The sequence below is a fragment of the Ambystoma mexicanum genome, chromosome 13 (genome assembly GCF_040938575.1).
Source record: "Ambystoma mexicanum isolate Mex_15411 chromosome 13, UKY_AmexF1_1, whole genome shotgun sequence".
Lineage (NCBI taxonomy): Eukaryota > Metazoa > Chordata > Amphibia > Caudata > Ambystomatidae > Ambystoma > Ambystoma mexicanum.
Genome location: NC_090938.1, coordinates 15,350,622 through 15,373,126, shown reverse-complemented (window position 1 = coordinate 15,373,126; position 22,505 = coordinate 15,350,622).

Sequence of the window (22,505 nt, the reverse complement as noted above, 5' to 3'; positions counted from 1 at the left end):
GCAAACAACAAACTCCTGGCGAGCACCAAACCAAGGCATGCACCAGACCCCTAGAGCACCAGGCTGTCTGCAAACAACAAACTCCTGCAAACAACAAACTCCTGAAAACAACAAACTCCTGGCGAGCCCCAAACCACAGCAAGTGCCAAACCAAGGCATGCAGCAGACCCCTAGAGCAACACGCTGTCTGCAAACAACAAACTCCTGCAAACAACAAACTCCTGCCGTGCAACAAACCACAGTAAATACCAAACCAAGATATGCACCATACCCCTAAAACACCAGCCTGTCTGCAAACAACAAACTCCTGCAAACAACAAACCCCTGGCGGGCACAAAACCACAGCAAGTGCCAAACCAGAACATGCATCAGAGCCCCCAGTGCTCCAAGCTGGTCTGAAAGCAATAAACCCCTGCAAACAACAAACTCCTGATGAGCACAAAACCACAGCAAGTACCAAACCAAGGCATGTACCAGACCCTGAGAGCAACATGCTGTCTGCAAATAACAAACTCCTGCAAACAACAAACATCTGGCGAGCACCAAACCACAGCAAGTACCACACCAAGGCATGTACCAGACCCCTAGAGCACAAGGATGTCTGCAAACAACAAACATCTGGCTGGTGAGCACCAAACCACAGCAAGTGCCAAACCAAGGCATGCACCAGACCTCTAAAGCACCAGGCGGTCTACAAACAACAAACTCCTGCAAACAACAAACTCCTGGGGAGCACCAAACCACAGCAAGTGCCAAACCAAGGCATGCATCAGACCCACTAGGAGCTCCAAGCTGTCTGCAAACAACAAACTCCTGCAAACAACAGTCTCCTGGTGAGCACCAAACCACAGCAAGTGCCAAACCAAGGCATGCACCAGACCCCTAAAGCACCAGGCTGTCAGCAAACAACAAAACCCTGCAAACAACAAACTCCAGGTGAGCACCAAACCACAGCAAGTACCAAACCAAGGCATGCACCAAACCCCTAAAGCACTAGGCTGTCTGCAAACAACAAACCCCTGCAAACAACAAACTATTGCTGAGCACCAAACCACAGCAAGTGCCAATCCAAGACATGCACTAGACCCTAAAGCACCAGGCTATCTGCAAACAACAAACTCCTGTGTGACCAAACTCCTGGAGAGCACCAAACCACAGCAAGTACCACACCAAGGCATGCACCGACTCCCCTGAGCTACAGGCTGTCTGCAAACAACAAACTCAATCAAACAACAAACCCCAGGCAAGTATCCAACTAAGGCATGTATCAGGCTCCCTGGAGCACCACACTTTCTGAAAACAACAAACTACTGCTAACAACAAACTCTTGGTAAACACCAAACCACAGCAAGTAACAAACCAAGGCATGCACCCAACTCCCTGGATCGCCAGGCTGTCTGCAAACAGAAAACTCATGCAAACCACAAACTACTGGCAAGCACCAAACCAAAGTAAGTACTAAACCAAGGCATGCACTAGACCCCCAGAGCTCCAAACTGCCTGCAAACAACAACCCCCTGCAAACAATAACCTCCTGGCGAGCACCCAACCACAGCACTTACCAAACCAAGACATGCACCAGACCCATAAAGCACCAGTCTGTCTGCAGCACCAGGCGTTCTGCAAACAACAAACTCCTGCAAACAACAAACTCCTGGCAAGCAGCAAACCACAGCAAGTACCAAAGCAAGCCATGCACCAGATTCCCTGGAGCTCCAGGCTGTCTGCAAACAACAAACATATGCAAACAACAAACTTCAGGCAAGCACCAAACGACAGCAAGTACCAAACCAAGGCATGCAACAGACTCCCTGGAATACCAGGCTTTTTGCAAAAAACAAACTCTTGCCAAGCATGAAACCACAGCAAGTGCCAAACTAAGGCATGCACCAGATTCCCCGGAGTGCTAGTCTGTCTGCTAACAACTAATGCAAACACCAAACCCCAGGCAAGCACCAAACCACAGCAAGTACCGAACCAAGGCATGCACCAGACTCCTCGTAGCACCAGGCGTTTTGCAAACAACAAACTTCTGGTAAGCAGCAAACCACAGCAAGTATCCAACCAAGGTATGCACCAGACCCCCCAGAACTCCAGGTTGTCTGCAAACAGCAAACACCTGCAAACAACAAACCCCAGGCAAGCACAAACCACAGCAAGTGCCAAACTAAGGCTTGCACCAGACTCCCCGGAGCTCCAGGCTGTCTGCAAACAGCAAACTCCTGCAAGCAAAAAAGCCCTGGCAAGAACCAAACCACAGCAAGTACCACAGCAACCCATGCACCAGACTCCCTGGAGCACCAGGCTTTCTGCAAACAACAAACTCCTGCAAACAAACTCACGGCAAGCAGCAAACCACTGCACGTACCAAACTAAGGCATGCACCGGACTCCCCGCAGCTCCAGGCTGTCTGCAAATAACAAACTCCTGCAAACCACAAACTACTTGGAAGCACCAAACCACAGCAGGTACCAAACCAAGGCATGCACCAGTCCCCTCACCCAGAGCTCCAAGCTGTCTGCAAACATCAAACTCCAGCAAACAATCAACTCCCGGCGAGCACCAAACCACAGCAAGTACCAAAACAAGACATGCACCAGACCACTGAATCACCAGGCTATCTTCAAACAACAAACTCCTGCAAACAACAAACTATTTCTGAGCACCAAGCCACAGCAAGTGCCAATCCAAGACATGCACCAGACCCTAAAGCACCAGGCTATCTGCAAACAACAAACTCCTGTGTGACCAAACTCCTGAAGAGCACCAAACCACAGCAAGTACCACACCAAGGCATGCTCCAGACTCCCCTGAGCTACAGGCTGTCTGAAAACAACAAACCCAATCAAACAACAAACTCCAGGCAAGCACCAAACCACAGCAAGTACCACAGCAAGGCATGCACCAGACTCCCCGGAGCTACAGGCTGTCTGCAAACAACAAACTCATGCAAACAACAAACTACAGGCAAGCACCAAATGACAGCAGGTACCAAACCAAGGCATGCACCAGACTCCCCAGAGCACTAGGCTTTTTGCAAACAACAAACTCCTGGCAAGCAGCAAATCACAGCAAGTATCCAACCAAGGCATGTACCTGGCTCCCCTGGAACACCAGGCTTTCTGGAAACAACAAACTCCTGCAAACAACAAACCCCTGGCAAGCACCAAGCCACAGCAAGTACCAAAGCAAGGCATGCACCCAACTCCCCTGGTTGCCAGGCTGTCTGCAAACAACAAACTCCTGCAAGCAACAATCCCCTGGCAAGCACCAAACCAAGCCATGCACCAGACTCCCCAGAGCACCAGGCTTTCTGCAAACAACAAACCCCTGCAAACAAACTAAACTCTTGGCAAGCAGCAAACCACAGCAAGTACCAAACAAAGGCATGCATCAGACTCGCCGGAGCTCCAGGCTATCAGCAAATAACAAACTCCTGCAAACCACAAACTAATGGCAAGCACCAAACCACAGCAATTACCAAACCAATGCATGCATCCAACTCCCCAGAGCACTAGGCTTTTTGCAAACAACAAACTCCTGGCAAGCAGCAAAGCACAGCAAGTATCCAACCAAGGCATGTACTAGGCCCCCCGGAACACCAGGCTTTCTGAAAACAACAAACTCCTGCAAACAACAAATCCCTGGCAAACTTCAAAACCACAGCAAGTACCAAACTAAGGCATGCATCGGACTCCCCTGAGCTCCAGGCTGTCTTCAAATAACAAACTCCTGCAAACCACAAACTACTGGCAAGCACCAAACCACAGCAAGTACCAAACCAAGGCATGCACCAGTCTCCCTGCAGCTCCAGGCTGTCTACAAACAGCAAGCTCCTGCAAAAAACAAACTCCTGGCAAGCACCAAACCACAGCAAGTACCAAAAGAAGGCATGCACCAGACTCCCCGGACCACCAGGCTGTCTGCAAACAACAAACTCCTCACAAGCACCAAACTAAGTTATGCACCATGTTCCCCAGAGCACGAGCCTTTCTGCAACAGCAGACGCATGCAAACAGCGAACTCCTGACAAGCAGCAACCTGCACCAAGTACCAAACCAAGGCATGCAACAGATGCCCCGGAGCTCCAGGCTGTCTGCAAACAGCAAACTCCTGCAAGAAACAAACTCCTGCAAGAAACAAACTCCTGGCAAGCAGCAAACCACAGCAAGTACCAAACCAAGGCATGCAACACACACCCTGGAGCTCCAGGCTGTCTGCAAACATCAAGCTCCGGCAAGCAACACATTCCTTGTTTGGATTAATCAACCAAAAGCAACAAACTGAGGACACCGAACTCTTTGCAAACACCAAACTCATGCAAACACCAAGAGCAGGGCAAGCAGCAATCTACTGCAACACTAAATTCCTTGCAGATACCAAACCACAGCAAGCGCCAAACTCTGGTGTGTGTCAAACTCTGGCATACACCAAACACTTCCAGTACCAAACATTTTGCAGTGACTAAACTCATGCAAGCACCAAACTCCTGCAGGCACTAAACTACTGCAACACACAACTCCTTGCAAGCAACAAACCCCCCACACCCTCCCCCCGAGCACCACATTCTTTGCAATCTCATGCAAGCACTAAGCTTTTAAAAGCATCAGATTGCAGATAATCATCAAACTCCTGTGATTATCAAACTCCCTGAGAGAAACAAACTACTGCAAGTGCCAAACTCCTGTGAGCACCAAATATTTACAGGCACCAAACTCCTCCATGTACCAAACATTTGCAAGCAGCAACATACTGCAAGCAGCAAACATGAAGGAGCCTCAGTACCCCCCACCCCACCTCCGAGCACTGACCTCTTTGCAAACACCAAACTCATGCAAGCATCTTATTGCTTGCAAGCAGCAAACTCCTCCACGGAACAAACACCCACAAGCAGCACATTACAGCAACCAGAAAACATGGTCAGCCTCAAACACTCAATAGCACAAACTCCTTGCAAGCACCATCTCCATGCATGAATCAAACTCCTGCAAATAAAGAGGGTTGCAAGCACCAAACTCCTTGCAAATACCGAATGAATTCAAGCAACAAACGTCTGCAAGCACCCAACTCCTTGCAAACACCAACCCCCCACAAGCATGAACCCCCAGCAAGCACAAAACTCCTGCATGCACAAAACTCTTCAAAGCACCAAATTCATAAAAGCACCAAACTGCATTTAAGCATCAAACTCATTACTCCCCCTTGACTCTAGGAAGCACCAAATACACAAGAACTAATATCCTTCAAGCACCAGACACCCACAATCAGCAAACCCTTCCAAGCACCAAAAAACCAGGAAGCATTAAACACCATATGTAGCGTGTCAACCCTATGTTGCACCTTTCCACTTGGTTTCAATTATTGGATTTGAGATTTAAATAGTTCAAATTATTGTTTTTTATTCAGTTGCCCCTCTGTTGACACGTGTTTCGACCATAATCAGTTCTCATCAAGACAGGGCTTTAATAATGTTTCATATTGGGAAGAAGCCGGCACTGTTCAGAGAGGGGCACATTAACAATGCAGATCACTCCACATTCTCTACAAGAACAGGAGAAAGAGGGATCGGTATCCCTGATGTAGGATTTCTGGCACAGACTCAATTTCTAACCAATCTGAAAAATTATTAAAGACCTGGCTTGATAAGGACCGATTATGGTCGAAACACGTGTCGACACAGGGGCAACTGAATAAAAACCTATAATTTGAACTATTTGAATCAAGTCCAATAACTGAAACCAAGTGGACAGGCGCCACACAGGGGTAGCATGTTACATATTGTTTCTAAAATTAAGATATGGTGATACCTTAAGTCATCCCCCCATGCGACAGTCATAGCTTCGAATCCACCAAGTGCTAGGTGCAGAGTGACGAAAGCAACGCTACTCAATAAGCATCAAACACCAGTTTGCAACAATCTCCTGTAAGCACCAAACTCCTTGTAATAACCAAAATCCAAAAAGCACAAAATACCAGTAAACACCAACATCCTTACACACACCATCTTCATGCAAGCACCAAACTCCTGCAAGCAACAAACACATGCAATCACCACACATATGAGCTTAGGGCCCTTTAGGAACATGCATGTATAATGGATGGGATCACATAGATAAATTCTGAGTCCAAATAATTGAACCAACTCAGGAAGATGGCAAAGTACGTTTTTATTAACAATTATCTAAAACACGGCGTTACAAAGAACATCAACCAATGTACGCTCAATTTCTCTCGGCGATCTTCACACAAATCATAGCTTTTATATCAAAAATACATCAGAGGTGATGTCATACTATGTGGCAATACTGAAAAACCTATCAACGATCGGGATTGGCTAAGGGGATCATCTAAGTCGACTTTCTATAGGAGCTAGGATTGTGATTGCCTGTACACTATCAGGTGGACAACATTTGCCTACTTGTACAAAATGTAATCTCCAGAAACCTTAGATACACAGTTTCTCATTGGTTTTCAACCTATCTGGTACTTTGTTATATGGACTACTATAATTGGTTGGCAAGCTTGTGCAAGGTCTGGAACATATGGTTCACTTAGCATCACGTAAGCCCAAACCCAGGTGCAAGGAGATGGGCCTGACTCTGCCTCACCACCCAAGTAGCCCAGCATCTCTCATCGCCCATGCCTTCTGCCATGAAGATTGTCTTTGAACTTGGCCTTACAAAGTATTCTTGTCTGTAGAATACATGGGAGTGAGAGCCCCTCACTGACGTGTTCTGGTACTCCAAGTTCAAACTCTATTTTCATCTTAGACTCACGTGACAGGAGACTATGATTTGGTCAGTTTTGGAGTTTTTAAATGCTTTCAATGAATTAAACTTGGCTCTCTTGGGTTTCTTTCTTTGCACCTTAACAAGGGATCATTCATCCTCTGCACGTTCGCTCATTTACAGAATAGAGAGCCGACCTCGGCTGTTTCAGTCTTGACTCCAGGCCAGAAAACCTCACCATGCAGCTCCACGATTCTTCTTATTCTTGCTGCAACACAGTTTTCTCTTCCCACTTCATGGGTACTGGCTCACAAAATTCATGAGACCGATGTCCAGCTTCTTATGCAATGGCGGCTTTGCCTATGGTTTATTCACTACGTATAGCCAGATTCTATGATGATTTAGTCTACCTTGCGTTTTAGCATCTGTACATTTATTGAATGGTTGATTTTCTGCAGCACTCTTCAATCTTCTTCTTTTACATTTGAGAATTCAGTCGATTCTTTACTTCATCATTAGTTTCTTTAGGATCTATACATCCTCGCCAATCAGCATCTCGGGAAGTCGTGCATACTTTTTGTGACATCACTGGTTTCTATTGTCTGCTCGTTCCCATATTCCTTCAGGGAGTTCCTCCCTCAAGTTGTCATCCCTTCTGGGATACATTAGGTAGGGTTGTCTCAATGAGTATCTTTTTTCGAACATACACTGAGGTTTTGGTACAACTGCTGGTGTCAAACACGGCACAATCTCAGGTCTCCAACATATGCGAGCTGGGGGGCAGGGTTTCCTGCACAGGCATGTAGCTGCTCCTATGTACAAATGTGAGTACCAAACTCCTGCATGCACCAAACACATGCAATAACCACACATATGTGAGCACCAAACACAGATGAGCACCAAGGAATCTCAGACCTCTTACAAACACCAGTGCCCTTGTTTTTCTTTGTTGGTTTTTGTTACTGCGCGGCATGTCCACAAGGATCACGTCATTTTGTGAGCTGTGTGGACCAGATGGTGAAGGTGGTGGCCTGGTGGGTCCTCCTAGGATTAGATTGAGCCCTTCAAGGGCAGAGTCCTGAAAGCGACTAATCCGAAGACCTAACTAGTCATTCTGGTTCATCAGTTTCCTCAATCTAAACCAGGTCATATTCAAGCCGACACAGAATAGCAGCTCAATTCATGCACTAGCCCTGTGGGCAGCAGGGGCTAGCCCACCTAACTTTAGATTGTAGGGCCCGGCATTGGTGTTGCACCCTGAAACTCTGTCTAGCTTGAGCCCGCTGCTAGTGATTTGCAAATAAACGAATACATGATTTCAAGCTCAGAGGGGGTCTAAAGAGTGGGTGGTTATAGTCAGAGGACCCCACTGAGGCGGTAACCCGGGACGACCCACTTTTATCACCTTAACCTGGAGGTGGCCTCTGATTGGCAGATAAAATGGGCTGGCCCAGTCTGGAATGCCCACCCACTTGTATCTTAGAGACTTTCGGAATCAACTGAAATCCCTCAATTGCAGAACTAGGAATTTGAAGAAGGTCTGGCCCCGATCAGTGATATTCCGAGTTATTTTCTCAATTAGTCGGTGGGGTGCCTCGCACCTTCAGCTCAGTGTGGCCGGATGTGTTTTTGAAAGAAAAGTTTTGATAAAAAGAGGCTCATTAATTGTCCCCGCCCTGGGGCGAGGCGTGGGCCGGGGGGGGGCAGCTTCTAGGACCCAAGCTAGGTTAATGGTGGTTTATAGGATGGCTGCAAGCAACATTTAATGGACCTCTTTCTTCCATTCTGAGACAATGTCCTCTTCTGGATCCGTAGAGGGGAAGGTTGCAACACCGACCGTCCCTTTCCTAGTCTGCTTCAATTGAAGACCATCTGCACACATCTGGAAATCCAGACAACACTCGTCCATGGCCACGGGCAGATGTTTTCTGCGGTGGTCAGTCAAAAGGTCGAAAAAAAATCACGAATGTAAATAATCTCGAAACAGAAATCTCGAGAAAAAAAAAAGGTTGAATTTATTATTTATTTATTTATATGTATTTTTGGGGTCAGGTAAGTAAAAAAAAGGGTAAAATAAAAAAATGAAAAAAAGGGGGGATTCGACTTTTTTTTTTCGAGATTTGTTTTCGAGATTTTTTTTTCGATCTTTTCATTATAAACCGTTTTATGCAGATGTGAAAGAGAAGGGGAGTAATGGCTGCCTTCACAAGCTGGGTCGGTTCACGATCGCTTCGTTTAACTCTCCAAGAAAGGCTCAATCGATGCCCTATTCTTGCTCCACCAGCCTTCCTCTCCCACCATCATCCACTCAATCGACAAGTAAGGGGCCGCCTTCTGGGATGCAGCTGAAAAATCCAGTACCACGACCATCAGGAGCATTAACTGGAGTATATCCCTGCCAACATGACCTCCATTCATGCCCAAAACTACTGCAGGCTCTGTGGTCACCCGTCTGTAAAGCAAAATAAGTTTAAGTCAAAAGAAATCCGAGCAGAATTTGGTACAACTTCTCCATTCCTTGAACTCTGTTAGTTTGCCTCAAGGGTGAACATATTCCCCTCAGGCATTTAATACACATGCACTCTTAAAAGACTATTTTCCAACCTTTTAGAAGTTACAGCATGTCACACCATTGGGCTTTTCCTTAGCTGTCATTGTTGGATATGTTCCTTCTGCCATCCTTGATGCCCTTGAAGAGCAGAGCTGAGGTGGCACAAGGGAAGGCTCCATCAGGCAATAACCCCTGAAAAGTGTGACATGAAAGCAAGACATATCACACACACATCTGGCACCTATATCATGCCCCTCCAAAGCCGGCACTATCCATACCCTTAGGGCATTTAAATACCCCCCACACATCACCCGTCTACCTACCCTGCGGTATCTGTAACCATGTGGAATTTAAAGGTTTCTAATAAATGACTACTGTCCCTATTTTGCTGTTTCCATATCCCCGGGCATTTAATGCTCTCTTGTACAGCACACTGTTCCCTACCCAGCTGTTTCTACACCCCAGGGATGTTTAAAGGTTTCTCCCAACATCTCTCCTCTCCCTACTCTTGCTGTGTCAGTGCTCATGGGGTGTTTAAAAAAGCCTCCACTGTCACTCTTCCTCCTCCAATGCAGGGGTACATATACAGCAGGGTAAGGAGAGAGAAGATATAGGGAAAGACCTTTAAATACCCCAGGGGGATTAGAAACATTGCACTGGGTGATATGGGAGGAACCTTTAAGTACTCCAGGGGCTTAGAAATATTATGCTAGGGGAAAACATGGATTGTGACAGACCGTTAAATACTCTGAGGGAATGGATAAAAGGAGGGAGGGATCTGTGAGAGACCATGAGAGACCATTAAATACTCTGGGGGAATAGATACAATGGGATGATATGTGAGAAACCATTAAATACCCTGGGGGAATGGATACAATGGGGCGATATGTGAGAGAGCATTAAATACTCTGTGGGAATGGATATAGCAGGGTGATATGTGATATGCCATTAAATACTCTGGGGGAATGGATACAGCAGCTGATCTGCGAGAGACCATTAAATACTCTGGGGGAATGGAAACAGTGGGGTGATCTGTGAGAGACCATTAAATACACTGGTAGCAATGGACACAACGGGCTATCTGTGAGAGACCATTAAATAATCTGGGGAAATGGATACTTAGGGGTGATATGTGAGAGACCACTAGATACTCTGGGGGAATGGATACTATCGGGTGATATGTGAGAAACCATTGAATACACTGGGGGAATGGATACAGCAGGTGATATTTGAGAGACCATTAAATTCTTTGGCGCAATGGACATAGCAGGTGATATTTGAGAGACCATTAAATACACTGGGTGAATGGATACAGCAGGTGATATTTGAGAGACCATTAAATTCTCTGGCGCAATGGACATAGCAGGTGATATTTGAGAGACCATTAAATACACTGGGTGAATGGATACAATGGAGTGATCTGTGAGAGACCATTAAATACTCTAGCGGAATGGATACAGCGGGGTGATATGTGAGAAACCATTAAATAGGGGAATGGGCACAGCGGTTGATATGTGAGAGACCATTAAATACTCTGGGGGAATTGATACAGTGGGTGATACGTCAGAAAACATTAAATACTTTGCGGCAATGGACACAGCGGGGTGATATGTGAGAGACCAATAAATACTCTGAGGGAATGGATACAGTAGGGTGATCTGTGAGAGAACATTATATACTCTGGGGCAATGGACACAGCGGGGTGATATGTGAGAGACCAATAAATACTCTGGGGGAATGGATACAGTAGGGTGATCTGTGAGAGACCTTTAAATACTCTAGGGGAATGGAAACACTGGGGTGATCTGCGAGGGACCATTAAATACTCTGAGGGAATGGATTCAATGGGGTGATATGTGTGAGAACATTAAATATTCTGGGCAATGGATACACTGGGGTGATATGTGAGATGCCATTAAATACGCTGGGGGAATGGACACAGCAGGTGATCTGTGAGAGGCCATTAAATACTCTGGGGAAATGGATACTATGGGGTGATATGTGAGAAACCATTAAATACTCTGAGGAATGGGCACAGCACATTGATATGTGAGAGGCCATTAAATACTCTGGGGCAATGGAGACAGTACAGTGATCTGTGCGAGACCATTGAATACTCTAGGGGAATGGACACGGTGGGAAATATGTGAGAGAACATTATATACTCTGGGGCAATGGACACAGCGGGGTGATATGTGAGAGACCATTAAATACTCTAGGGGAATTGATACAGTAGGGTGATCTGTGAAAGACCATTAAATACTCTGGGGGAATGGATACAGCAGGTGATATTTGAGAGACCATTAAATACTCTGGGGCAATGGACACAGCAGGTGATATGTGAGAGACCATTAAATACTCTGGGGAAATTGATGCAGTGGGTGATATGTGAGAAACGATTAAATACTCTGGGGGAATTGATACAGTGGGTGATACGTGAGAAACCATTAAATATTCTGCAGCAATGGACACAGCAGGGTGATATGTGAGAGACCAATAAATGCTCTGGGTGAATGGATACAATGGGGTGATCTGTGAGATACCATTAAATACTCTAGGGGAATGGACACAGCGGGTGATATTTGAGAGACCATTAAATACTCTGGGACAATGGACACAGCAGCTGATATGTGAGAGACCATTAAATACTCTGGGGAAATTGATACAGTGGGTGATATGCGAGAAACATTAAATACTCTGGGGGAATTGATACAGTGGGTGATACGTGAGAAACCATTAAAAACTCTGTGGCAATGGAAACAGCGGGGTGATATGTGAGAGACCAATAAATACTCTGGGGGCATGGATACAGTAGGGTTATCTGTGAGAGACCATTAAATACTCTGGTGGAATGGATAGAATGGGGTGATATGTGTGAGACCATTAAATACTCTGGGTAATGGATACAATGCAGTGATATGTGAGATGCCATTAAATACGCTGGGGGAATGGACACAGCAGGTGATCTGTGAGAGGCCATTAAATACTCTGGGGAAATGGATACTATGGGGTGATATGTGAGAAACCATTAAATACTCTGAGGAATGGGCACAGCACAGTGATATGTGAGAGGCCATTAAATACTCTGGGGCAATGGAGACAGTACAGTGATCTGTGAGAGACCATTGAATACTCTAGGAGAATGGACACGGTGGGAAATATGTGAGAGAACATTATATACTCTGGGGCAATGGACACAGCGGGGTGATATGTGAGAGACCATTAAATACTCTAGGGGAATGGATACAGTAGGGTGATCTGTGAGAGACCATTAAATACTCTGGGGGAATGGATACAGCAGGTGATATTTGAGAGACCATTAAATACTATGGGGCAATGGACACAGCAGGTGATATGTGAGAGAATATTAAATACTCTGGGGAAATTGATACAGTGGGTGATATGTGAGAAACCATTAAATACTCTGGGGGAATTGATACAGTGGGTGATACGTGAGAAACCATTAAATATTCTGCAACAATGGACACACCGGGGAGATATGTGAGAGACCAATAAATACTCTGGGTGAATGGATACAATGGGGTGATCTGTGAGATACCATTAAATACTCTAGGGGAATGGACAGAGCAGGTGATATTTGAGAGACCATTAAATACTCTGGGGCAATGGACACAGCAGCTGATATGTGAGAGAACATTAAATACTCTGGGGAAATTGATACAGTGGGTGATATGTGAGAAACCATTAAATACTCTGGGGGAATTGATACAGTGGGTGATACGTGAGAAACCATTAAATACTCTGTGGCAATGGACACAGCGGGGTGATATGTGAGAGACCAATAAATACTCTGGGGGAATGGATACAGTAGGGTGATCTGTGAGAGACCATTAAATACTCTGGGGTAATGGATACACTGGGGTGATCTGTGAGAGACCATTAAATACTCTGGGGAATGGATACAATGGGGTGATATGTGAGATGCCATTAAATACGCTGGGGGAATGGACACAGCAGGTGATCTGTGAGAGGCCATTAAATACTCTGGGGAAATGGATACTATGGGGTGATATGTGAGAAACCATTAAATACTCTGAGGAATGGGCACAGCACAGTGATATGTGAGAGGCCATTAAATACTCTGGGGCAATGGAGACAGTACAGTGATCTGTGAGAGACCATTGAATACTCTAGGGGAATGGACACGGTGGGAGATATGTAAGAGAACATTATAAACTCTGGGGCAATGGACACAGCGGGTGATGTGTGAGAGACCATTAAATACTCTAGGGGAATGGATACAGTAGGGTGATCTGTGAGAGACCATTAAATACCCTGGGGAAATTGATACAGTGGGTGATATGTGAGAAACCATTAAATACACTGGGGGAATTGATACAGTGGGTGATAAGTGAGAAACCATTAAATACTCTAGGGGAATGGACACAGCGGGTGATATTTGAGAGACCATTAAATACTCTGGGGCAATGGACACAACAGGTGATATGTGAGACACCATTAAATACTCTGGGGAAATTGATACAGAGGGTGATATGTGAGAAGCCATTAAATACCCTGGGTGAATTGATACAGTGGGTGATACGTGAGAAACCATTAAATACTCTGTGGCAATGGACACAGTGGGTGATATGTGAGAGATCAATACATACTCTGGGGGAACGGATAAAGTAGGGTGATCTGTGAGAGACCATTAAATACTCTAGGGGAATGGATACAGTAGGGTGATCTGTGAGAGACCATTGAATACTCTGGGGAAATTGATACAGCAGGGTGATATGTGAGAGACCAATAAATACTCTGGGTGAATGGATACAATGGGTGATCTGTGAGATACCGTTAAATACTCTAGGGGAATGGACCCAGCGGGTGATATTTGAGAGACCATTAAATACTCTGGGGAAATTGATACAGTGGGTGATATGTGAGAAACCATTAAATACCCTGGGTGAATTGATACAGTGGGTGATACGTGAGAAACCATTAAATACTCTGTGGCAATGGACACAGCGGGTTGATATGTGAGAGATCAATACATACTCTGGGGGAATGGATACAGTAGGGTGATCTGTGAGAAACCATTAAATACTCTGGGGTAATGGATACACTGGGGTGATCTGTGAGAGACCATTACATACTCTGGGGGAATGGATACAATGGGGTGATATGTGCGAGACCATTCAATACTCTGGGGGAATGGATACAGTAGGGTGATCTGTGAGAGACCTTTAAATACTCTGGGGTAATGGATACACTGGGGTGATCTGTGAGAGACCATTAAATACTCTGGGGGAATGGATACAATGGGGTGATATGTGCGAGACCATTAAATACTCTGGGGTAATGGATACACTGGGGTGATCTGTGAGAGACCATTAAATACTCTGGGGGAATGGACACAGCAGGTGATCTGTGAGAGACCATTAAATACTCTGCGGGAATGGATACAATGGGGTGATATGTGAGAGACCATCAAATACTCCTGCGCAATGGACATAGCAGGTGATATTTGAGAGACCATTACATACTCTGGGTGAATGGAAACAATGGGGTGATCTGTGAGAGACCATTAAATACTCTGGGGCAATGGACACAGTGAGCTATCTGTGAGAGACCATTACATACTCTGGGGAAATCGATACTATGGGGTGATATGTGAGAGACCACTAAATACTCTGGGGGAATGGATGCTATCGGGTGATATGTGAGAAACCATTAAATACTCTGGGGCCATGGGCACAGCGCAGAGATATGTGAGCGACCATTAAATACTCTGGGGCAATGGACATAGCTGGGTGATATGTGAATAACCATTAAATACTCTGGGGGAATGGATATAGCAGGTGATATTTGAAAGACCATTAAATACACTGGGGGAATTGATACAGTGGGTGATATGTGAAAAACCATTAAATACTCTGGGGGAATTGATACAGTGGGTGATATGTGAAAAACCATTAAATACTCTGGGGGAATTGATACAGTGGGTGATATGTGAGAGATCAATACATACTCTGGGGGAACGGATAAAGTAGGGTGATCTGTGAGAGACCATTAAATACTCTAGGGGAATGGATACAGTAGGGTGATCTGTGAGAGACCATTGAATACTCTGGGGAAATTGATACAGCAGGGTGATATGTGAGAGACCAATAAATACTCTGGGTGAATGGATACAATGGGTGATCTGTGAGATACCGTTAAATACTCTAGGGGAATGGACACAGTGGGTGATATTTGAGAGACCATTAAATACTCTGGGGAAATTGATACAGTGGGTGATATGTGAGAAACCATTAAATACCCTGGGTGAATTGATACAGTGGGTGATACGTGAGAAACCATTAAATACTCTGTGGCAATGGACACAGCGGGGTGATATGTGAGAGATCAATACATACTCTGGGGGAATGGATACAGTAGGGTGATCTGTGAGAAACCATTAAATACTCTGGGGTAATGGATACACTGGGGTGATCTGTGAGAGACCATTACATACTCTGGGGGAATGGATACAATGGGGTGATATGTGCAAGACCATTCAATACTCTGGGGGAATGGATACAGTAGGGTGATCTGTGAGAGACCTTTAAATACTCTGGGGTAATGGATACACTGGGGTGATCTGTGAGAGACCATTAAATACTCTGGGGGAATGGATACAATGGGGTGATATGTGCGAGACCATTAAATACTCTGGGGTAATGGATACACTGGGGTGATCTGTGAGAGACCATTAAATACTCTGGGGGAATGGATACACTGGGGTGATCTGTGAGAGACCATTACATACTCTGGGGGAATGGATACAATGGGGTGATATGTGCGAGACCATTCAATACTCTGGGGGAATGGATACAGTAGGGTGATCTGTGAGAGACCTTTAAATACTCTGGGGTAATGGATACACTGGGGTGATCTGTGAGAGACCATTAAATACTCTGGGGGAATGGATACAATGGGGTGATATGTGCGAGACCATTAAATACTCTGGGGTAATGGATACACTGGGGTGATCTGTGAGAGACCATTAAATACTCTGGGGGAATGGACACAGCAGGTGATCTGTGAGAGACCATTAAATACTCTGCGGGAATGGATACAATGGGGTGATATGTGAGAGACCATCAAATACTCCTGCGCAATGGACATAGCAGGTGATATTTGAGAGACCATTACATACTCTGGGTGAATGGAAACAATGGGGTGATCTGTGAGAGACCATTAAATACTCTGGGGCAATGGACACAGTGAGCTATCTGTGAGAGACCATTACATACTCTGGGGAAATCGATACTATGGGGTGATATGTGAGAGACCACTAAATACTCTGGGGGAATGGATGCTATCGGGTGATATGTGAGAAACCATTAAATACTCTGGGGCCATGGGCACAGCGCAGTGATATGTGAGCGACCATTAAATACTCTGGGGCAATGGACATAGCTGGGTGATATGTGAATAACCATTAAATACTCCTGCGCAATGGACATAGCAGGTGATATTTGAGAGACCATTACATACTCTGGGTGAATGGAAACAATGGGGTGATCTGTGAGAGACCATTAAATACTCTGGGGCAATGGACACAGTGAGCTATCTGTGAGAGACCATTACATACTCTGGGGAAATCGATACTATGGGGTGATATGTGAGAGACCACTAAATACTCTGGGGGAATGGATGCTATCGGGTGATATGTGAGAAACTATTAAATACTCTGGGGCCATGGGCACAGCGCAGTGATATGTGAGCGACCATTAAATTCTCTGGGGCAATGGACATAGCTGGGTGATATGTGAATAACCATTAAATACTCTGGGGGAATGGATATAGCAGGTGATATTTGAAAGACCATTAAATACACTGGGGGAATGGACAGAGCAGGAGATATGTGAGAGACCATTAAATACTCTGGGGGAATTGATACAGTGGGTGATATGTGAAAAACCATTAAATACTCTGGGGGAATTGATACAGTGGGTGATATGTGAGAAACCGTTGAATGCTCTGGGACAATGGACACAGTGGGGTGATAAATGAGAGACCAATAAATACTCTGGGGAAATGGATACAGTAGGGTGATCTGTGAGAGACCATTAAATACGCTGGGGGAATGGATACAGCAGGCTGATATGTGAGATGTCATTAACTACTCTGGGGGAATGGATACAGCGAGTTGATATGTGAGAAACCATTAAATAGGGGAATGGACACAGCACAGTGATATGTGAAAGACCATTAAATATTCTGGGGGAATGGACACAGCGGGTGATCTGTGAGAGACCATTAAATACTCTGGCACAATGGACACAGCAGGTGATATTTGAAACACCATTACATACTCTGGGGGAATGGATATTATCAGGTGATATGTGAGAAACTAGTAAATACTGTGGGGCAATGGAGACAGTGCAGGGATCTGTGAGAGACCATTGAATACTCTAGGGGAATGGACACGGCGGGTGATATGTGAGAGACCATTATATACTGTGGGGCAATGGACACAGCAGGTGATCTTTGAGAGACCAGTAAATACACTGAGTGAATGCATACAATGGGGTGATCTGTGAGAGACCATTAAATACTCTGGGGGAATGGACACAGCGGGTGATATTTTAGAATCATTACATACTCTGGGGGAATTGATACTATGGGGTGATATGTGAGAGACCATTAAACTCTCTGGGGGAATGAATACATTGAGGTGATATGTGAGAAACCATTACATTAAATACTCTCAGGGAATGGACACAGAGGGTGATATGTGAGAGACGATTAAATACTCTGGGGCAATGGATGCAGCAGGTGATATGGAGAGACAATTAAATACTCTGGGGCAATGAACATAGTGCAGTGATCTGTGAGAGACCATTAAATACACTGAGGGAATGGATACAGTGGGAAGTATGTGAGAGACCATTAAATACTCTGGGTCAATGGACACAGCGGGTGTTCTGTGAGAGACTATTACACACTCTGGGGCAATAGACACAGCGGGTGATCTGTGAGAGACATTACATACTCTGCGGGAATGGATACTATGGGGTGATATGTGAGAGACTCTTAAATACTCTGGGGGAATGGACATGGTGGTTGATATGCAAGTTACCATTAAACACTCTGAGGGAATGGACACAGTGCAGTGATCTGGGAGAGACCATTAATTACTCTGGCGCAATGGACACAGCGGGTGATATGTGAGAGACAATTAAATACTCTGGGGCAATTGATGCAGCAGGTGATATGGAGAGACCATTAAATACTCTGGGGCAAGGAACATAGTGCAGTGATCTGTGAGAGACCATTAAATACACTGGGGGAATGGATACAGTGGGAGATATGTGAGAGACCATTAAATACCCTGGGTGAATTGATACAGTGGGTGATACATGAGAAACCATTAAATACTCTGTGGCAATGGACACAGCGGGGTGATATGTGAGAGATCAATACATACTCTGGGGGAATGGATACAGTAGGGTGATCTGTGAGAGACCATTAAATACTCTGGGGTAATGGATACACTGGGGTGATCTGTGAGAGACCATTAAATACTCTGGGGGAATGGATACAATGGGGTGATATGTGTGAGACCATTCAATACTCTGGGGGAATGGATACAGTAGGGTGATCTGTGAGAGACCTTTAAATACTCTGGGGTAATGGATACACTGGGTGATCTGTGAGAGACGATTAAATACTCTGGGGGAATGGACACAGCAGGTGATCTGTGAGAGACCATTAAATACTCTGCGGGAATGGATACAATGGGGTGATATGTGAGGGACCATCAAATACTCTGGCGCAATGGACATAGCAGGTGATATTTGAGAGACCATTACATACTCTGTGTGAATGGAAACAATGGGGTGATCTGTGAGAGAACATTAAATACTCTGGGGCAATGGACACAGTGCGCTATCTGTGAGAGACCATTACATACTCTGGGGAAGTGGATACTATGGGGTGATATGTGAGAGACCACTAAATACTCTGGGGGAATGGATGCTATCGGGTGATATGTGAGAAACCATTAAATACTCTGGGGCCATGGGCACAGCGCAGTGATATGTGAGAGGCCATTAAATACACTGGGGGAATGGATACAATGGGGTGATCATGTGAGAGACCATTAAATACTCTGGGGCAATGGACATAGCTGGGTGATATGTGAGTAACCATTAAATACTCTGGGGGAATGGATATAGCAGGTGATATTTGAAAGACCATTAAATACACTGGGGGAATGGACAGAGCAGGTGATATGTGAGAGACCATTAAATACTCTGGGGGAATTGATACAGTGGGTGATATGTGAAAAACCATTAAATACTCTGGGGGAATTGATACAGTGGGTGATATGTGAGAAACCGTTGAATACTCTGGGGCAATGGATACAGTGGGGTGATAAATGAGAGACCAATAAATACTCTGGGGGAATGGATACAGTAGGGTGATCTGTGAGAGACCATTAAATACTCTGGGGGAATGGATAAAGCAGGCTGATATGTGAGATGCCATTAAATACTCTGGGGGAATGGATACAGTGAGTTGATATGTGAGAAACCATTAAATAGGGGAATGGACACAGCACAGTGATATGTGAAAGACCATTAAATACTCTGGCACAATGGACACAGCAGGTGATATTTGAAACACCATTACATACTCTGGGTGAATGGGTACAATGGGGAGATCTGTGAGAGACCATTAAATATTCTAGGGCAATGGACACAGCGTGCCATCTGTGAGAGACCATTAAATACTCTGGGGGAATGGATACTATCAGGTGATATGTGAGAAACTAGTAAATACTGTGGGGCAATGGAGACAGTGCAGGGATCTGTGAGAGACCATTTAATACTCTAGGGGAATGGACATGGCGGGTGATATGTGAGAGACCATTATATACTGTGGGGCAATGGACACAGTGGGTGATCTTTGAGAGACCAGTAAATACACTGGGTGAATGCATACAATAGGGTGATCTGTGAGAGACCATTAAATACTCTGGGGGAATGGACACAGCGGGTGATATTTTAGAATCATTACATACTCTTGGGGAATTGATACTATGGGGTGATATGTGAGAGACCATTAAACTCTCTGGGGGAATGAATACATTGGGGTGATATGTGAGAAACCATTACATTAAATACTCTCGGGGAATGGACACAGAGGGTGATATGTGAGAGACGATTAAATACTCTGGGGCAATGGATGCAGCAGGTGATATGGAGAGAAAATTAAATACTCTGGGGCAATGAACATAGTGCAGTGATCTGTGAGAGACCATTAAATACACTGGGGGAATGGATACAGTGGGAGATATGTGAGAGACCATTAAATACTCTGGGTTAATGGACACAGCGGGTGATCTGTGAGAGACCATTACACACTCTGGGGCAATGGACACAGCGGGTGATCTGTGAGAGACATTAAATACTCTGCGGGAATGGATAGTATGGGGTGATATGTGAGAGACTCTTAAATACTCTGGGGGAATGGACATGGTGGTTGATATGCGAGTTACCATTAAATACTCTGAGGGAATGGACACAGTGCAGTGATCTGGGAGAGACTATTAAATACTCTGGCGCAATGGACACAGCGGGTGATATGTGAGAGACGATTAAATACTCTGGGGCAATGGATGCAGCAGGTGATATGGAGAGACCATTAAATACTCTGGGGCAAGGAACATAGTGCAGTGATCTGAGAGAGACCATTAAATACACTGGGGGAATGGATACAGTGGGAGATATGTGAGAGACCATTAAATACCCTGGTTGAATTGATACCGTTGGTGCTACGTGAGAAACCATTAAATACTCTGTGGCAATGGACACAGCGGGGTGATATGTGAGAGATCAATACATACTCTGGGGGAATGGATACAGTAGGGTGATCTGTGAGAGACCATTAAATACTCTGGGGTAATGGATACACTGGGGTGATCTGTGAGAGACCATTAAATACTCTGGGGTAATGGATACACTGGGGTGATCTGTGAGAGACCATTAAATACTCTGGGGGAATGGATACAATTGGGAGATATGTGTGAGACCATTCAATACTCTGGGGGAATGGATACAGCAGGGTGATCTGTGAGAGACCTTTAAATACTCTGGGGTAATGGATACACTGGGGTGATCTGTGAGAGACCATTAAATACTCTGGGGGAATGGATACAATGGGGTGATATGTGCAAGACCATTAAATACTCTGTGGTAATGGATACACTGGGGTGATCTGTGAGAGACCATTAAATACTCTGGGGGAATGTACACAGCAGGTGATCTGTGAGAGACCATTGAATACTCTGCGGGAATGGATACAATGGGGTGATATGTGAAAGACCATCAAATACTCTGGCGCAATGGACATAGCAGGTGATATTTGAGAGACCATTACATACTCTGGGTGAATGGAAACAATGGGGTGATCTGTGAGAGACCATTAAATACTCTGGGGCAATGGACACAGTGAGCTATCTGTGAGAGACCATTACATACTCTGGGGAAATGGATACTATGGGGTGATATGTGAGAGAGCACTAAATACTCTGGGGGAATGGATGCTATCGGGTGATATGTGAGAAACCATTAAATACTCTGGGGCCATGGGCACAGCACAGTGATATGTGAGAGGCCATTAAATACACTGGGGGAATGGATACAATGGGGTGATCATGTGGGAGACCATTAAATACTCTGGGGGAATTGATACAGTGGGTGATATGTGAAAAACCATTAAATACACTGGGGGAATTGATACAGTGGGTGATATGTGAGAAACCGTTGAATACTCTGGGGCAATGGACACAGTGGGGTGATAAATGAGAGACCAATAAATACTCTGGGGGAATGGATACAGTAGGGTGATCTGTGAGAGACCATTAAATACTCTGGGGGAATGGATACAGCAGGCTGATATGTGAGATGCCATTAAATACTCTGGGGGAATTGATACAGCAAGTTGATATGTGAGAAACCATTAAACAGGGGAATGGACACAGCACAGTGATATGTGAAAGACCATTAAATACTCTGGCACAATTGACACAGCAGGTGATATTTGAAACACCATTACATACTCTGGATGAATGGCTACAATGGGGAGATCTGTGAGAGACCATTAAATACTCTGGGGCAATGGACACAGCGTGCCATCTGTGAGAGACTATTAAATACTCTGGGGGAATGGATACTATCAGGTGATATGTGAGAAACTAGTAAATACTG